Here is a 19,848-nt window from a genome sequence, read left to right as displayed (position 1 = left end):
AGCTCTCAGCCCACTGCCGCTGTGGTCTCCTCGTGGGACCCATGTTTGCCTCACTCTGGTTATAGAGGGGGTTTAGTCTCTTGGCACAAAGATTCACTGCTGCTTGGAGTCTGAGCTGGAAATGGGTCATCTGTCTGAGCAGCACCGGGACACCTTTCAGCACCTATGCAGCAAAAGTTCAGGGGCATCCTGTGAAATTTATGCCCCACGTCAGGAGGGCTGCCTGTGTGCTGCTATACTAGTGGGGCGAGCCATGCCTGGGAACCCGGTGGAGAAGAGTTTTGTCTCCTTTGGCTTACTATGTCCTTAAAAGAGCCAGAGAAAAAAAATTTTTCAGTAATTCCTTAAGCCTATATACTAATCATTTTCTAGATTCCCTGGAGGCAATCTCAATTGCCTAACCTCGGTCTTCATCTTATGCTTAATCACTTAAGTTAGGAGAAAAGCTTATGACGATACCCAAGTTGAAGAAGATGAATTATATCCCTAGATTCAGATTTTGGCCACAAGAGAGGAAAAACAAAAACACCAAAACCATACTAGCAGTGTAACCAATTTAATCGAGGGATTTTTCCACACTTTAAAGCCAAACCCAAGGGGTGCCTGGGTGGCTCAGTCGGTTAAGCATCTATCTGCCTTAGGGCTGAGCCCTGCATTGGGCTCCCTGCTCAGTGGGGAGTCTGCTTCTCCCCTCTCCCTTTGCCCCTCCCCCGCTCGTGCTCGTGCTCGGGCTCTCTCTCTCCCTCTCTCAAATAAATAAATAAAATCTTTTAAAAAATCTTAGAAAAAAAAAGCCAAACCCGAGTTCTTGAATTCACAAAGAAATCAGCTCTGAATCCATATGGTTATATGTGGAGTGAAAGTGTTTGTTATTTGTGTGTCTGTGAGCACATTTATATGAAGTCCTAGATCGATGACCCAAATATCCAGCACCATAACCAAGTCACGGTCTATTCGTACAAGGAAATAGACAACAACGAGAACGCATCAACCACAGCTACTTGAAATAATATGAATGAACCTCACAAAAAGAATGTTAAACAAAGAAGCTGAACACCTTCTGTATTATTCCATTTATAAAAAACTCAAAACCGGGCACCTGGGTGGCTCACTCAGTTGAGTGTCTGCCTTTGGCTCAGGTCATGATCCCAGGGTCTTGGGATAGAGTCCCACATTGGGTTCCCAGCTCAGCAGGGAGTCTGCTTCTCCCTCTGCCCCTCCTCCCTCATGCTCACTCACTCTCAAAAAAAATCTTTTTTTCCCAAATATTTTATTTATTTATTTGACAGAGAGACACACAGCGAGAGAGGGAACACAAGCAGGGGGAGTGGGAGAGGGAGAAGCAGGCTTCCCGCTGAGCAGGGAGCCCGATGTGGGACTCGATCTCAGGACCCCGGGATCATGACCTGAGCCTAAGGCAGATGCTTAACAACTGAGCCACCCAGGTACCCCTCAAAAATAAATCTTAAAAAAATGCAAAGCCAAACTATAGTAATTTTTTTAGGGATGCATTCTTGGTTGGTAAAATTATAAGAAAAATCAAGGAAGTATTTTTTTTTTAGTTTTTATTTACCTGAGTAATCTCTACACCCAACACAAGGCTCGAACTCATGACCCCAAGATCAAGTGTTGGATACTCTCCCAACTGAGCCAGCTAGGTGCCCCTGCTCCTTTTTTTAAGTTTTTATTTAAGGGAAGTAATTTCAATAAAAGTCGGAATTGGAGTTTCCTCTGTGCGTGGCAGGGGGTTAAACGTGAGGGGATACAGGGACCTCTGGGGTGCTGGAAATGTTTTGTTAATCTGAATAGTGGTTACATGGGTGTTGTATAATTATCTGTGTGTTTTGTAAGGGTTTTTTTTTTTTGTACTCTCATAAGAAAAACTTAAAAAAAAAAAAACCTAGACTCTTAACGGTAAGGGACCTTAATTCTAATCTACCTCTCACAGTATAGGTGAGGGAGCAGGGGCAGAGGGGACAAGACCTATAGCTCTTTGGGGATAGATACCATACATGGCTTCTAGCCTGGTGCCTAGACCATTCTACCGGACACTGCCTCTACACACTGAGGAAAAACAGCACCTCTAATAGGGGATCCCTTTGCTAGATTCTGGAAGAAATGGAAAGTCCTGAGCCTGGAAAATGAATACTTGCCTGAGAGAATACTGAATGGGATTTTCCCAATCTTGAGGATTTTTAGCTGAAGTTTCAAAGCTAACAGTGACATGTGGTATGTTATCCCCAATTTGAAAGAGAAGTTCTAGATACATCTATGCTGGATTACTAGAAGACCAAAACGGGTCTGGTTATTTAGCACGCCCCACCCCACACCTCCAGGCTATATGGAAAGGCCAGAAATTATCCAGGGGTGATAGGAGATGGTCATGAAGCAGCAGAGCTTCTGTAGTAGAAGGTGCTGTGCCATCCCGCACCCACCCCCAGGGCAAGTGATGGGGGTGCGGTCAAGAGCACCTCAAGCTGCAGCAGAGAGCGGGCAGCTCACCTCCGGAGGCTAGCCAAGCCGCGGGCACAGGCAGGCCCAGCCAGGGTCACTGGCTGCAGTATAGTGGTGGTTTGGGGAGAGCCGGAGGCATTTCCTAGAGTCTGAAGCTGTGCTGGAGAGTTCTCTGGATGGGAGGCTGGCTGAAGCAGCCTATGCAGGCAGGGGTGGGAAGAGGGGAGCAGTCCGCACTGCCGACGACGCTTGTTGCATCAAGGGTGTGTGAGAGTGACACGGTGGAGCGGAAGGCAGCCAGATCTGAAGAGACTCTGCCCAAGAGGGTTGCTGCTGGACAGAGGGGCCCCTAGCAGTAAAAGGCTAAGGGGCAGGGTGCTGGGGCAGCACTCAAGGTCCTCACAGGCAGTAGGATGGAGAGGGCATGCCCACTGAGGGAATAGCGCAGGGCAGTGGTCTCCAAACACCCAGAGAGGAGCCCCATGAAAGGGCACGTCTGTCCCAACAGTGGCCATGGCAGCGCCACCGGCAATAGCTAAAGAAAGGATTACAGTGGGCCCAGCGATGTCAGACCAAGAGCGAACACATTGCCCCTCCCACACCGCAAGCCCCTGAGCGGAGGGCCAGGCCTGAGCGGGAGGGAGAGGCTGCGCTTTGATTAGAAGTGAACTTGAAGACTGGATTTAGATTGGATTGAGATCAGACTGGATATCTGAGACTGAGTTTCAATTTTAAAGCAGCTGGTACTTAAAAAAAAAAAAAACGACTAGTTGGAAAACTCCAGCATTTGCCCAAGATGTGAAGGGATCCAAAGGGAAGTTCTTTAAGACAGCAGATGAAGAAGAGGCCATTTCCCAGATCAGCCCATTGAATAAACTGGTTCCACCTGGATTTGCTCCCTGGAGGGAAGGCAACCCTCCCCCCGCCCCCCGACACCCCTCCAGCGCCAGCCCCGCAGGCCTCCTAGCTTCATCTTTGCAACAGCTGTGAGGGAGGCACAGCCCACTCCACAGACAGGAAACCGTGGACCAGGGGGTTAAGTCGTTGCCAAGGCCCCACAGCCTGGAAGGGTAAGCGGAGACGGAAACCCAGGTCCGTTGGGGCACACCGTCCACGTCCTTCCCACACCGCCTTCCGAGGGCACCGTGGGGCCTCCATTCCTCCTAGAAAACCTAATTTCCATCCTCCAGGGCTGGCAGCCAGGAGAGCGCTTTCACATGGGGAGGCTGACCCTCAGTCACGACTCCTGTCCCCAGCAGTCCTCTTTTCCCTGGTGGCTCTCTTTCCACGGATCATTGCTGGGGGGAGGGGCCGCTGCTCCTCCTTAATGTTCCCACCAAGGTGGACTCTTCACCCCCCTTGTGGCGCAGTGAAGACAAGCATGGCTTTAGAACCAGACTCAACCCTGGGCTTGGTTAGGGACAGCAGGCGGAATGCAAGGCCGAGGGCACCTCTACTTTTGGCTAACGGTTGGGCTGACTGCCCACAGGCAGGGGACTCATCTGCCCCTTGGGGCCCTCACAGGACTGCCCCTATCTGACCTACCCCCCCTGAGTCAAAGGCCATGCCCTTCATCAGGAGCATCCTCACATTCCTCCAAACTCCCCCATGTCTGGCTTTCCGGTCCCTCTCTGGAGCTAGATATCTTTTTTTTTTTTAAGATTTTATTTATTTGACGGAGAAAGAGTGCACACAAGCAGGGGGAGGGGCAGAAGAAGAAGGAGAAGCAGACTCCCCGCTGAGCAGGTAACCCAATGCAAGGCTCCATCCCAGGACCCCGAGATCATGACCTGAGCAGAAGGCAGACACTTAACCGACTGATCCACCAGGTGCCCCCCCTTCTCTCTTTTTTAAGATTATTTATTTGACAGAGAGAAAAAAACATGATCGGGGGAGGGGCAGAGGCAGAGGGAGAAGCAGACTCCCTGCTGACCAGGGAGCCCAACATGCGGCTCAATCCCAGGACCCTGGGACCATTACCTGAGCCGAAGGCAGACCGTTAACCACCCAGGCGCCCTAGAGCCGGGTTTCTTGTTGAGGATGTGTCTGTTCCCTTGATGACGGGACTGAGAATGAGATGAGTTTCCTCACCGACCTTCCCTGAGGGGGTGTGGCCTTATCCTAGGGCCCCTATAAGGCACGGCACTAGATATGCTGCCGGAAGACCAACATCCGCCCATTCACTCCTTCAGCAAACGCGGTTTGGCAGGCTTTATGCTAGGCTCAGGGATATGGTGGAAAACCAGACAGAGGCAGTTCCTGCCCTCGTAGAGTGGCTAGCTGGGCTGTCTTCTTAGAGGTTTTGTACTGACTTCTATTCCTCTGCTGCCGCAGGCTCACCCCTGGGCCGGGGCACAGCGTTGCCCTGCTGCCCCCACATAGAGGCTGGGCCAGAACTTGTTCTAGGGTCTCCTCATGGCCATGACCACAGGCTCAAAATGGTGCCGAATGCTTGATTGTCTGTGGTACCCTCCTCCCAGAAGGAAGGGGATAGACTAAGAGTCTCTCTGGCAGCACAGACGGTACCCAATCAAGTGTCCCTCTCACCAGCCCTATTCCTGAGGTCTGGCTCTGCTGTCCACTGTACCTCCTTTTGCTTTCCTACAGACGACACTCTCTGCTCAGCTCAGGAGATAGGGTGGAGGTGGCATTTTACCCTCCTTCCCCCATTCACACCCATAGACTCAGAGCTCTGGCGGGGAGGGTGCAGAGGCCTTGGGGTCAGGCTTCTTGCTGAGGGCTGGGGGGGCAGGGGGGCTGTCTATGCCTGGCCCTGCTGTCTAGCCAGGTGCTTCCCAGAGGGGAAGAGCAGTCCCCCAAGCTCTGACAATCTCTGGGGAGCCAGGCTGGCCCTGGAGAGGGGCCTTGAAGCCTCAGCCAGAGAAAAGGCAAACCCAGGCATCCTGAGAGTCCCTTCCTTCCCCCAATCACACCCTGCAGAGGCGTAATCTGTCCCTGGGTTCGCACCAAGCCTGCTGTTTTGTTTATGCCACAATTGATCTGCCATCCCAGTTTGCAAAGAGCAGACACTTGGGGGCTTTATTATGCCACTTTGACAAAAGCTGTGAAGCTCGTTCCCACAGCCTGTCTGGTGCCGCCTTCGCAAGTGGGGCCCTGGTGACAGGGCCTCTGGAGTTCAGCTCAAAGAGGCTGGAATGGAGATGGGGAGACCAGTACTGATCTGTATTGGGTGCTCCTGGTGGGCAGCCTCTAGGCTGGACACTGGACACATATCCTCTCATCCAACCCCTCCAACCGCCCTGTGAGGGAGGCATCATCAGCCCCAACAAGGACATGGGCTAAGGGAGCTGAAGGTGGTTGGCTGAGTTCCAGTTTGTAAGTGACTGAGCTGACCCTGAAGCCCTTTCTGCTGGGCCAGACAGAGCGGGAGTCTTTGCTCTTCCCCCTGGGGAACATTTTTCTGCTGGCTCTACAGTGTCAACTTGGAGAAGGGGAGATATAATTTATAGCCCAATCCAGTATACTTTTAAGAGTAAAAGGGGCACTAGTAATAATTACCCCAGGACAGCATGTAGAAATCAGGGCTGATCCAAGCAATTTAACATTTGTTAAAATGCAGATTCTAAAGCAGAGGCCAGTTAGCTCAGTTGGTTAGAGGGTGGTGCTAATAAAAATGCAGATTCCAAGGCAGGTCCCACTCCAGAGGTTTATTTTGTGGGTCATGAAAAGGGTGCAGGAATCTGCATTTTAACAAATGTTCCCTGATGATTCTGATGCAGACGGACTAAAGCCCGGTCTTTAAGAAACAATGTTATAAGGTAGCCCTGAATGCCCTACTGGTCTGAATCTGCCCGGTTTCAAGTATTTTGATTTATATAATTTCTTAGTTTCTTTTAAAAAATGGCTTTATTGAGGTATAATTAATATATAAAATTGTAAGATATTTAAAGTGTGTATTGTTGATTTAAATTTCAAGTGGCCTTAAACACTTGTGGTGGATATTGTAGCTGTCTCCTTAACCGCACCTCCCACCCCCCAACGCCTAGTGAGGCCGCAGGGCCACTTGAAGGACTGACCCAAGTCCAGGGGCGGGCTCCGCGTTAGTCTAGCCAATGGAGATGACCCCTCCCTTACCGTGATTGGCTCAAGGATGGATAGGCCTAAGCCAATCAGTGCAAGGCATTTTTCGGGCTACGGAGATGGGTGCAGGAATGGGCATGTGACCCCATGCAGGTGAATCAGATGAAAGAAGAGTTTCTCCGATGGGTTTTGGGCAGAAAGATTGTCACTCTAGAGCTGCCCTGGATCTGGAGGGAGCGGGAAGTAGTCCCAGGAGTGGCTGGTAGCCATCTATGGCCGTGAGGTGAAGCCAGCCTTAGATGAAGCCGACACGGCAGGAGGCCGAGTGGAGGCAGCTGAAAGAAATGAGGCCATCAGGACCCCAATGAGCGGTCAAATCAAGCTGGCCATGCTGCCCAGCCTACCTCAGGACTGCCAGTTGCTTGAGCCCATGAACCCCTTTTCCTGCTTACACCTTCCATGACACACAAAAAAACACACTCCAATTGCTGTGACGGTGAAGGGCCTGGGCGAGCAGCTCAGGAAATAGGAAATAGGACCAGACTTGAACTCAAAGGTTTGACCTCTGCTGTGGCCTCTATGGGCCAAGTGTGAAGCAAGTCGCTACCACGAACTTCTCCGAGCCTCCATTTCTTCATCTGTAAAATGTAAACCTCCCAATGTGAACGCTCTTTGTAAACTGTAATAGGATATGCCCAAGTATGCTCCTCAAGATGATAAAACAGACTTAATGGTGGTGGGGAGAATTCCCAAAAGTAAAAAGAAAAAGTGGATGAACGTGAAACAAGTTTATTTATGGCAGGACTTTTCAGAGCACTTACTGTGTTACTGTGATTTATGAATCTCAGGGGGCTGTGCTAACACTCTCCAGTGTTCCCCATACTAATCTGACCACAGATTGTATTTAATTGCCTCTGGTGAACTTGAGTGTTTCAAAGAATAACCTTTGGGAAATGCTGCATTCTACCCTCATGAAGACTTAAGGCTGAGACATTTTAAAAAATGCTTGAGGAGTACCCACATTTTTCAACAGTCACCGTGACAATGCAGTGCCTAGAATAGCCCCTGCTATGCAGAACGTGCTCGAGCTAAGCTTGTTGAGTGAATAAATAGACTCTCCCTCTGCTTGTTTGGAGCAGTGATTCCCAAACTAGATTGCCTAGGATCCACCTGGGGATCTTGTTGGATTCTGGGGCAGGGCTCCTGATTCTGCATTTGTAACCTGGCTTCAGGTGATGCCACTACAGCTGGTCAGTGATTTTTATTTTAAGTAGCAAGCACAGATGACATACAGCATTAATTACCTTCGGGGCCTGTCTCCACAATGAGACTGGAATCCCTCGCAGGTGGGGCCACATCATATTCGCTATTGGCAACTATGTTTCTCAGGTTTGAATCCTAGCTCCACCACTCCCTGGCTGTGTGTCTTTAAGCAAATTAATTAACTTCTCTGCCTCAATGTCCTTATCTGTAAAATGCAGATAACTACCTCAATAATTTTTTGTATTGAGTTAATATTTGCAAAATACTTAATGCCTAGCACATTAGGAAGTCCTTAATAAAGATTTACTACTAATCTTTCTGGGCTCTACAGTGAACCAGGGAATCTTATGTAAAGTAGGCAATGATAGTTACTTGTTGACCGAATGAAAGTAAAAATTTTAAGAACCTCTCAAGTGTGAGAGTTAACTCTCAGAGACAGTGGGAAAGCAGAGGGGTGGGATGGGGTCAACAGACAAGGATGGGCAAGGTCTCATTAGGGTTGCCAAATAAAATACAGAACTCCCAGTTAAATATCAAATCACTTTTTAGTATAAGTATGTCCCAAACGCTGCATCAGGCACACTTGCACTAAATGATTCATTATTGGGTGCCTGGTTGGCTCAAAGGAGCATGTGACTCCTGATCTTGGGGTTGTGAGTTTGAGCCTCATGTTGGGCACAGAGATTACTAGAAGAAATAATAAAATAAAAAAATGTTATTGTATTTTAAAAAAAGGGAGTGTTGTATATTAGGAGCGCCTAGCTGGCTCAGTCGGTACATCACGCAACTCTTCATCTCAGGGTTGTGAGTTCGAGCCCCATGTTGGGTGTAGAGATTACTTAAAAATAAAGATTTACTTAAAAAAAAGTTTCATTATTTATCTGAAATCCAAATATAACTGGGCGTCCTGTATTTTTATTTGCTCAATCTGGTGACCCTACCACGGCTGCACTTGTCTGCTTGGCACAGTTCTCTGGGAAGCCTTTCCCAACGTCCTCATCTCATTTGATCCTTTCTGACTGGCTGGACGAAGGATTAACAGCCTCACTTTAATAATCAAGGAACCTGAAGCTCACTGGAGGCTGTCCTTACTCAAGGTCAGGCTAGCAGCCAGGCCCTCCCATGCCCTTCCGTCTCCAAGCAGGGAGCAGGGGGAGATTCCAGGTGGGATGTGGGGTGAGGGGTACGACTGCCGTGAGGCTGCTCTGTGGCTACAGCTAAGACACTGACTCCCAGGGAGAAGGAGGGCGGCTCCTCCTTGGAAGAAGGCTGGACCCTTGAGAGGGCATCAGGCTATTGGGCCAGAGAGACTTCCTTGGGACATGAGCCCCAGCCCTGGAACCTTGGGGCTGCCTATTCATCCAGCTCTAATCACTACCCTGAGGCCAGGGGAGGGGGGCATGGGAACAACTCACCACTCTGGGTAAGCACCAAACATTTTGGGAGAGCTGGGGCTGGAAAAGTCACTAAAGCATTCCATGAGGAATAAAGACGTGGCAGGGGCTAATAACAGCTGACATGTACTGAGCCCTCACTACTTCCGGGCCCTTGGCCAGGACTTCAGGTATATCCATGCATTTCATCCTCACGATGACTCTGGAGGCACTGGGTTTTATTCATTCTAAGTCACAGCTTTTTTTCCTTGAATTTTAACATGCCTGAAACCAGGATGCTTCTTACAATGATGACCTGACACAGTTTATTTGGCAACATTTAAAATTCTTAATGGCATACAATACTGGTGCATTTATAGTCAATGGTGCAGTTATAATCTCAGATGGGATGAACCACAAGTGGGATGTTATTATCAACCCCATTTGTGAGATTAGCAGATGTAGTCTCATTTAATAGATAAAGACTCTGAAGTTAAATAACTTGCCCAGATCACACAAGTGGCAGAGCCAGGACTTGAGAGTGGAGGAAGGAGCTTGCTGTGTGGTAAGGGAGTCAAGTGCAGGGGAGTTCGGAAGAAAGAGAGGTAGGTTGCTTTTGGCTGGAGCAGCAGAGCTTCACTCCCGGCTGCATGGGAGAATCACCGGGGAAGACTTAAAGCTGTCCCCAGTGCGCAGGCGCGCCCACACGAGCGCAGGTCAGAATTCGGGCTGAGGTCCTCCGGCGGGAGGGTCTGGGAAAGACCCACCGAGGAAGGCGTCTTTGTCCAGAAGGCTGGGTGGGGTTTCGAGAGGGAAGAAGTACAGGCCCGGCCTTGAGAAAAGCATGCGCGCTGGAAGGGTGCCGTGCACAGGGCCAGGTGTGCGGGGGGCTCACCCTGGCCCCCAGACAGTGTCCGGTAGCTCTCGCGTACTGAGTGCGTGACTGTGTGGAAGAAGGAAGAGGACGATGTGGGAGAACTTCCCATCCACCTTGTTCTCAGGCTGAACTTTTAATGGGAGCATTGTGGGAGTGAGGCCGCTAGAAGCTTCTCCAGCATCTGAGCCGGCAACATGTCCTACCTTGGACAAACTTACAGGCTCCGGAAACCTCAAGCTGCCTGAGACAAAACTGGCGAGTCTCCATTCCTGTTCCTGCAGGCTTGGGAAGGGCCAAAGTCACCTTTCTTGGAGAGCTGAGAGCAGAGGCTGGGAGCAGGGGCTGTGGCGTCAGGCTCTTGCCTCACTTGATAATGGGGCAACATGAACATGTTACTTCCCCCTCGTAAATGGCCTGCTGACTGCCTACCTCCGAAGGTTATTGTGAGGGGTCGGTGGGGAGGTGGTTCCCCCAGCTTCCCACAGTGCCTGGGGCATGCTGAGTGCTCACCAAGCAGCAAGCTTGACTGGCAAACAGCACGGGAGAGGCACGGCCCCTCCATCACAGCTCAGGGGCATCAGGTGAAACGTGCGAGCCAAGGGCCAAGCCGTGACTCGAAGTTTCAGCAGCCAGAAAGAGCTCCCCATCTACACACGGCGGACCCGACGCTCCCACTGAGCGCTTTCACCTCCCCCGCCTCGGTTTTGCTCGCGGTTCCAGGTGAGTGGCAGCACGCCCTCAGGCTGTGTTCGGTGCTCTGGCCCCTGCGCGGGCGCCGCTGGGATTCGCGGCGGGCGCGGCCCTGCTGTATGGGTTGGCGCTTGTGGGTTTGTCTAGATGGCAGACTCCATGGCCACCTTCCCGAGGACAGCAGCCCTTGGTTCCCTTCTCTCCACGGCCGAGCGTGGGGTGGGGCTCCCACGGGACAAAGTGGCACCGCTGGCAAAGCATCTGGGGAACGTGGGCCCCTCCTCTCCCGCGTGCTTTTGGCTTGTTCTGGGGAAGGCTTTGGGATGAGCTTTGTCTGAGGAGGGCAGGTGGGGGGTGGCTGAGAGGGCGGGGGCCTAGGAAAAGAGGACTGAACCCCCCCCCCCCCCGCCCCCGCCAACAAGCTGCAGGCTGGTGATGTTTCACATTAGAAAACTTTTGGTAGGGCGCCTGGGTGGCTCAGTTGGTTAAGCGACTGCCTTCAGCTCAGGTCATGATCCTGGAGTCCCAGGATCGGGTCCCGCATCGGGCTCCCTGCTCAGCGGGGAGTCTGCTTCTCCCTCTGACCCTCCCCCCTCTCATGCTCTCTCTATCTCATTCTCTCTCTCAAATAAATAAATAAAATCTTTAAAAAAAGAAAAAAGAAAACTTTTGGTAAACCGTGAGCGATGGGCAAGTGACCCCAAGAACTGGTCGTGAACCTTGGCACGGCTTTCCTGGCCTGCCGGGGCTGACTTGAACCTCCTCCTACTCTGTGCTGCTTCTGTGGGATTAAGGTTTTCTCTCCTCACCAGAAATCATTCAGCAAAATGAGTTCTTAAAAACCAGTTAACTACTTCTGCCTCCGGATAGCTCCCGCTTAACAACCTCTCCCAGCAGTTGTCAAAGCCGGGCCCGTGGAGCTGGCGGGGGGAGATGAGTCATTAACATGGAGCCTATCCTCCGTCCTGCCCCCCAGATCTGTCCCTGCCTCTCTGATGACTAATTCTTCTTAGGGATGAGATCACTGCCCCTCCTGCCCCCCCATCCCCAAAGAGCAGAGCCCTAGCCTCAGCCCAGGAGGGGGGGGGCGCGGACTCCAAGGCTAGGGGAGGCAGAACCTTCCCTAACGGGACACAGGCCTGGCGGGCAGGAGCCTGGAGCCGGCCTGGTGACATGAGGAAAGCCTGAGGCCCGCCCTAGCCTCGCTCCTTGCTCTTGGACCTCTGGGGCCCCCATAGGGCTGGGGTAAGGCTGCTCATTCAGAGAGGAGCTTGAGAGCGTGCCTGCTTGGAAGTGTCACTACAGTGTCAACTGAATCTCCTGTCACCTCAAGTCCTGGATCCGTAGGGGAGCAGTGTTTTTCAAGCCCATGGTGGTTCCCGTAGAGCAAAGTCTTGCTCTCGCACGGACAGTTCACCTCCTCTCAGTCAGTCCCGCTTTCATGCACCCCATCCTTCATCCCTGCCTATGGAGCTGCAAGCCACATTTGAAGGAGGGCCTCCGTGCCCTGCTAAGGGGAGACACAGGGAAGGAAGTCGGGTGCTGGGAAGCTGGGTTCTGAGCCCTCAGGGACAGGCTCCCTGTGCACAGGGGGGGCACTCTTCAAGGCCCTGGTCTGTATGCGGAGTTGTCCCAGCACTTGGCTCCTCCCCCTACCTCTCCTCACAGAAGGAGGCCTGTGGGCTGCTCCAGGGGAGTGAAAAAGACAGGAGGCATGATGTGGACAGCGTCACTGTGGAGAGCTGCAGCTGGGGAAATGCTCTCGACGGTTCCCGCAGAACCCCGTGTCCGCCCCGGTGCCCACTGACATGCCCCCTGCCCTGTAGCAGACAAGCTAGAGGGGCTGCCACAGTGTCTCGGCACAGGGGTCTCTGTTAGGGCTTGGCTGTGTCGGGAGGATTGGACTTGTGGCCTCTGGACTGAGGTTAAGGCGCCAGGAGTGCCTCTTCCTCCAAATGGGGCAGGGTTGCTCCTGCATGTTCTGCTCTCAGCCAACCGCAGGGAAGGGTGGTTGATCACCAGCTCGCAGGAGGTGAGGGATGGGGGGGACTATGTATGGAGCCCTACCCCATGCCTGGCATTCTGCTCTTGCTTTCCCAGAGGTGCCCCACAGAGCAACTCCTGGAGCGGGTGCTTCTGGTCCTTATTCAGGTGAGAAAACCAAGGCCCAGAGAAGTCAAGTAATGAACAAAAGAACACCAGCACACAGGTCCCAAACCCCATACCCATGGCTCTTTCCATCACCCCCCCCCCCCCGCCTTGAGGCCCGATTCAGCCTTTGGCTCAGAGAATACCCTGTGATCGGGCCCTGAAACACCACACCGTGATGGGGCAACTGTGGCCGAAATGCCTACCCTGGGTCTGTGGCATGAGTGTGCCTCAGATCCTGAGTGACAGGAGATGGAGGCTGGGGCTCAGTGGTGTTAAGGACCTCGTCCAGGGTCACAGACAATGGCAGACAGTGGGATTCCAGCTCAGGTTTGCCCGTCCCCAAATCCCACATTCCTCATCAGCTTGCCTTTAGCCTCCCTACCCCCATTCACAGAGAAGCCTGATGCCTTGGAGCCCTCCTTCTGCAGACTGTCCTGGGCGGACTGTCCTGCTCAAGCCACACAGAGCTCCCAACAGGAGGACCCGGAATTTCTCAGACTGGCACTCAAGGCCCTGACCCACTTTTCTCGCATCATCTTCCCTCTTTGAACCTCCTTCCTCAGGTGCTCGGGTCCCCTCACTGTCTTATGCAGACACACATTCGCTCACCAGGAATTCACGGAAAGCCTGCTCTGTGTCAGGCACTGGTGGACAGGAGGCGAGCAGGATGGGCAAAACTGCAGCCTGCACAGAGCCTCGTGTGGGGCAGATGCACCACAGACACCCCCGCGCCATGCCTTTGCATCTGCCGTTCCCCACTGTGCAAGGCCTGCGGTGACTTCTTTCCTCTCTTTATATTTCTCTGAAGCCCATTCATCACCTGGCAGCACGTTTAGCTGTGTGGTGGCCCCTGTGCTGTTGACCGTGTTCCAGAGTGTTCGTTACCCCTTTGTGCTTCTCTGTGTTGCCTTGTCAACGAGGATCCAGCCCGTGTCTTATATTTCCTCTCTCCCTCCACGACGCAGGTGCTCAGGGAACAGCTGCTAATTCCCAACGGAACTGGCACTTTGTCTAGTGGTCACGAACAGGGCCTGTCTCAGAAACATGGTTTGCACCTTAGCTTGAGTGAATTCATCTCACATGTTTTTGAGATCTGCTCTGTGCCAGGCATGGGGCGCGGGAGGGAACAGTGTGTGAACAGTATCTATCGTCTGGCCCGGCAGCCAAAGGCCACCAGGAACACACCTGCAGACACACAAAATTGAGTCTCCTGACTCATTGCAACAAGGGAGGTGTACACCGTGGGGAGCTGGGGGGCATCTCCACCGGTGGGTATCAGAAAGGACTTCTTTAGGATTTGGGCTTGAGTTAGGTGATTTTGGGGGGTGCTCAAGGAAGCAAGGCTTTGCTCCGGATTGGATGCTGCCAGGGAGCAGGGATAATTCTAGGAGAGGACATTTTAGTAACTGTTACCTAGAAGGTGGGAGTAATGGAGCAAGGCCAGAGCCGAGGTCAGAAAAGCAACTGTAGTCTACTCATCGAGACCAGAGGGGGTGTATGGTCATGTGGGCGGCTTGGATGATGTTCTTACATGGTCAGTGTTCAGACATGGTCATGGGTGAGTGGTTTTGTTTTTATCTAACCCCCTGTGGTCCTCAAGTGGCCTTGTCTGCTGTCGGTGCCCTGTGGGGTTATGTTCCCTGTCCAAACACCCCAGCCTAGATGTGAGTGTGGGCCCGCTCCTGGCTCCTGGGGGCTGCTTCCGTCTTTCTCAAGATGGTTCTGCACCCAGCATTCCCTAACAGCATTTTATTAGATGCCATTCATTTTTATTTTTAAAGAAATTCCTTCTAAATCTTTCAGTTTATTAGGAGGAAAAAAAATATATATATATGCATGTGTGTGTGCATGCACATGTATTTAATTCTGTAAGTGGAACATACCTCTAAGTTGTAGAACTATGGGTGATTTTTATTTTAATTTTCTCCTGTATGCTTTTATAAATACTTCACATTTCCTCTGATACAAATGGGATAGTCACTACTTTTGAAATTGTAACTTTCCCCCCCAACAATGATTTAAAAAAAAAAAAAATTTATAAATAGGGACACCTGGCTGGCTCAGTCAGTACTGTGTGACTTTTTTTTTTTTTTTTTTAGATTTTATTTATTTTTTGACAGAGAGAGACACAGTGAGAGAGGGAACACAAGTAGGGGGAGTGGGAGAGGGAGAAGCAGGCTTCCTGTGGAGCAGGGAGCCCGATGTGGGGCTCGATCTCAGGTCCCTGGGACCATGACCTGAGCCGAAGGCAGATGCTTAACGACTGAGCCACCCAGGCGCCCCAGTACTGTGTGACTCTTGATCTTGGGCTCGTGAGTTCAAGCCTCCTGTTGGGTACAGAGATTACTAAATAAATCAGTAAAATTAAAATGTATACATAAAAATGAATGAGATAAGGCCCCCGTTCTCAAAAGAATGACCCTGATACCCTATGAAAATGACAGCATGGGAGACGTCACAAGAAGCCGGCAAATAAGAGAAGAGGCCTAGGGGGCTTCTCAGAGGAGGTGTCTTTGGCTGAGTAGTAAACCTGCCTTAGCCAAGCAGGTGGAGGCTGGGAGATGGATTCAGGGGTCATATGGGTTAGACTTCTCGGGGAGTGTGTACAGTATGAGAATGAGGGCATTCTCTGGGGAACCCTGGGGGTAGAAGAGGAGCCTGTGAAGGAGGCTTTCATGTACTCAAATATTTATTGAGGGCCTGCTATGTGTCAGGTGTTAGGCTGGGCCCTTGGGATCCATCAGTAATTCAAACAGTTCCCTGCCCTCACAAGGCTTATATTTCAGCTTGGAGATGGATAATAAACTACAAACATAATATGTAAGTAAATTGTGTTAGGAAGTGGCTGGTGCCATGGAGAAAAAAAACTAGAGTTGGCTAAGGGGATGGGGGTGCCATGGGCTGGGAGGGGGCACCTTGCAGCATCAAGTGGGGTGAGTCAGGGCAGGTCTCACTAAGGAAGGAACATTTGATGAAGCACTGGAAGGAAGTGACGTCTGGGGTAAGAATGTTCCAGGCCAGTCAACAGCCAGAGCAAAGGCCCTGAGGCAGGGGAGCTGGAGGTGGAGGAAGAGAGCAGGAAAAAGAAAGAAGAGACTGGGCAGAGGGATTAGTCAGCGAATCTCTCATGGACCCTCTCAGAGCCAATTTTAACTCACACAGATGCCCCAGAACGTAAGAAAAGCTATCACTCTCATTTGATTTTTTTTTTTTTTAATTTTAGCATGAGGGATAAACAGATAAGCTAGCGGTCTTTAAAAAAAGGGGAAGGAATATAGTAACTATTCAAGTAGATTTCAAAGGACAGCAGAAATGCTGAATATAACTGATAACTACCTTTTTTCTCTATTAGAATCACATGCCATTTTAGAAGGAATTAAGATTATAAGAACAACTATCAGCTGCTCAGTGTACAGAGCAAATTTTTATGGTTTATTTCCTTATTACTGAGAAAGAGTGCACACGAGCATGAGCGGGGTCGGGGTGGGCGGGGGAGGTCGGTGAGGGGAGGAGGAGAAGGAGAGAAAGAATCCCAGACTCTGCACTGAGCACGGGGCCCCACTCGGGGCTCCATCTCATGACCTTGAGATCATGGCCTGAGCCGAAATCAAGTCAGACATTAACCGACTGAGCCACCCAGGCGCCCCTGGCTATTAAAATATTTACATGACAGTAATAACAACAACAACAACGACGATAACAGTAAAGCCTGTCTCTGGCTGCTGTGTTGAGGACAGCCTGAAGGGTCAGGATCTAGGGGTCCAGTTGAGAGGCTGCTGCACCAGACGGGGAGGGGGGTGGCCCTGAGCAGGGCAGTAGCCAGAAGGGGACTAGGAAGCGGGGGCCACAGGGAGGACGCAAAAGCAGGAGAGAACAAAGTCACGGAAGCTAGAACAGACAAAGGGTTTGAGAAGCACGGATGATGGAGCAAGGGGTCAGAGATTTCTAGAAGGATCTAATCAGATAGAAACCTGACAGGTCCCCTGGGATTTGGCAACTGGGAGAAGCTGGCTCTAGGAATGAAAGGAGGGGGTAGGGCCTCATGGACGCCAGGCTGCAGGGGGTGCGCAGAGGTCCCGAAAGGGGAGGAAATGGGCACAGGGGAGGAGCCTGCCTTTGAAGCAGGTTATGGGGTGGGAGGGGGGAGGCTAGGACACCCCCACCTGGCAAGGCTCGGGTCCAAGACAGGTGCTTCACTTACTTTACCTCGAGGAGTGTTGTGGTCTTAATGTTTGTGTCCCAGCCCCTGAGGTGATGGCATTACAAGGTGGGGCCTTTGAGAGGTGATTAGGTCATGAGGGCTTCTCCCTCATGAATGGGATCAGTGCCCTTGTGAAGAGACCCCAGTGAGCTCCCTCATCCCTGCCATCATATGAGGACACAGAACAGGTGTCACCTGTGAACCACGAACTGGGCACTCACCAGACACCGAATCTGCCGGCACCTTGATACTGGACTTCCCAGCCTCCAGAGCTGTGAGAAATAAATACTGTTTCAGCCACTCGTCTCTTGGTACATTTGTTATAGCAGCCCAAACAGACCAGGTGGGGAGGTTGAGTAACTTGCTCAAGTTATCAGAAGACCACATTGGTTAAAATCCCAGGCCCTGGAGTCAGAGATTCAGGTTGTCCAGCTCCACCCTCACTCAGGGCTACCTGGCATGCCTGTGTCTTCCATCTGTCACTTGGAGACAGCAGGACCTCACAGGGTGGCTGTTGTACTCAGAGGAGTGGACATCAGTGTGTTCAATGTTAAGGTTACACACCCTGCAAGGGCCGAGAGGGAGAAGTTCCTAGCTGGGCAGACCTCGTCTTGGAGGAAATGCAAACAATGCTCCTAAAATTCAGGTGTCAAATCTTGCTTTTAGGCATTTGCACCCTGTCTTAGTCCGTTCAAGCTGCTATAACACAATTCTATACACTGGGTGGCTCATAAACAACAGAGATTTATTCCTCACAGAGCTGCAGACTGGGAAATCTAAGATTAAGGAGCCAGCAGATTCAGTGTCTGGTGAAAGAGACCTCTTCCTGGTTCACAGGCACCTTTTTCTCTGCGTTCATCTGAGGGAAGGAGTGAAGGAACTCTCTGGGATCTTTTTTATAAAGTCACTAATCCTGTCATGAGGGCTCCACCCTCATAACCTAATCACTCAGAGGCCCTGCTACCTAATACCATCATCTTTGGGATTAGGTCTCAACATCTGAATGTTAGGGGGACACAGACATTTCAGATCATACCACGCCCTCACTTACATGTGCCCTCAACTGGTCTCTCGCTTCTATAATGTGATGTGCCTATATGTGTCAGCCATGAGGGGTGTTCGCTGTGCCAAGGGGCTTCATGTCTGGCTTGGGAAGTGGGAGGACACAGGCTCACGCCATTAGAGGCTTGAACAAGAGCCTGGAGGCTCTAAGCAGCAAGCCCCCTCTTGTGGGGTCTCCAATTGCCATCTCTGTGCTAAATCAGGTCATCAGAGAACAGCTACTGTGGACCATACTGTCCTTGCTCCCCACGGAAATGCTTTCAGAAATGATTTAATGTTTTACTGCCTGCCTGTAGGAAGACCAGGTCTGTGTCTTCTGCAAAACCAAACAAAAAATATTGCCCATGTCCCTGAGGAAAGATCCCTGAGGGGCACCTGGGTGGCTCAGTCGGTTGGGCATCCAACTCTTGATTTTGGCTCAGGTCATGATCTTGGGGTCCTGGGATCGAGCCCCGAGTCGGGCTACACGCTCAGTGGGGAATCCGTTTGAGGATTCTCCCTCTCTTTCTGGCCTTACCACACTCTCTCAAATGAAAATAAATAAATCTTAAAAAAAAAATCCATGAGATTTGCTTCTCCTTGGATGTAGGATCTGAAGTGTTGGTGTCCTGGGGGCACCTATGCACTTGTTTCCTTTTCCTGAGAGTGCTGAGTGCCCAGCGTGCCTGCTCAGGGGAAGCTCGGGGCCAAGGTAGTGACCCACTGCTGTAGGACTGTGTCCCAGCGCTTAGGACAACTCTCATCAGTTTTTAATTATTTTTTAGCTCCTTTCACCCCTCCCTTGCTCTTTCCCTCGCCCTCTTCCTCCTGTCCACAAGATCTGCCGAGCACCTGCTCTGGGCCAGCTCCGTACTAGGACACAGCCCTGCCCTCTTAGAGCTCACAGTTCAGCTTATTTCTAAGTTTTACCACTAAGTTTGTTCACACTCTACGGAAAGAAGCTGGCTTTTAGGGGCACCTGTGTGGCTCAGTCAGTTAAGCAGCTGCCTTTGGCTTGGGTATGATCCCAAGATCCTGGGATCAAGCCCCGCATCAGGCTCCCTGCTTCCGGGGGAGCCTGCTTCTCCCTCTCCCTCTGCCTGCCGCTCCCCCTGCTTGGGCGCGCTCTCTCTCTCTCTCTTCAAGTTAATAAGTAAAATCTTAAAACAAAACAAAACAAAACAAAACTGGCTTTTAGTTGTATATAACAAGCAGCAACAATTTCCAGAAATCAAGTCACAGTGGTCCCACCAAATACATGGAATGTCTTTCTCTAAGGGGGTTTTTAAAATGCAGACCAACTCTCCTTCATCAAGGACGGTCTCTGACAGTTTTCATTCTAAAGGCAGGGGGATGACCTCGATGACCTCTTGCTCCCCCCAAATTCTTATGTTGAAATCCTAACCCTCCAGTTCCTCAGAACATGACTGTATTTGCTCATAGAGCCCTTGAAGAGGGAATTAAGGAAATATGAGGCCATATAAGTTATAGGTCCTAAGCCAGACTGGGGTCCTTATAAGAAGAGGAGATTAGGACCCAGACACACACCGAGGCAGGACCACATGAAGACACACAGGGAAGACCAGCCACCACCTACATGTCAAGGAAAGAGGCCTCAAAAGAAACCAGCCCCAGGGGCGCCTGGGTGGCTCAGTCGGTTGAGCGTCTGCCTTCGGCTCAGGTCATGATCCCAGGATCCCAGGATCGAGCCCCCACATGGGGCTCCCTGCTCGGCGGGGAGTCTGCTTCTCCCTCTG

At 51.2% G+C, this 19,848-nt stretch overlaps 1 protein-coding gene across 1 annotated transcript in view; it reads right to left on the bottom strand.

The window, feature by feature from the left end:
• KCNK12 (potassium two pore domain channel subfamily K member 12) overlaps positions 1 to 19,848 on the bottom strand; it is a 53,654-nt gene that overhangs the window by 6,080 nt on the left and 27,726 nt on the right. The gene's annotated exons all lie outside the window — the stretch shown is intronic.

Source organism: Callorhinus ursinus, unplaced genomic scaffold (assembly GCF_003265705.2).
Source record: "Callorhinus ursinus isolate GAN/ISIS: 27379988/994484 unplaced genomic scaffold, GSC_fseal_2.0 scaffold10, whole genome shotgun sequence".
Lineage (NCBI taxonomy): Eukaryota > Metazoa > Chordata > Mammalia > Carnivora > Otariidae > Callorhinus > Callorhinus ursinus.
Note: the sequence above shows the minus strand (reverse complement) of the source record. Positions and strands in the feature narration are given on the sequence as shown.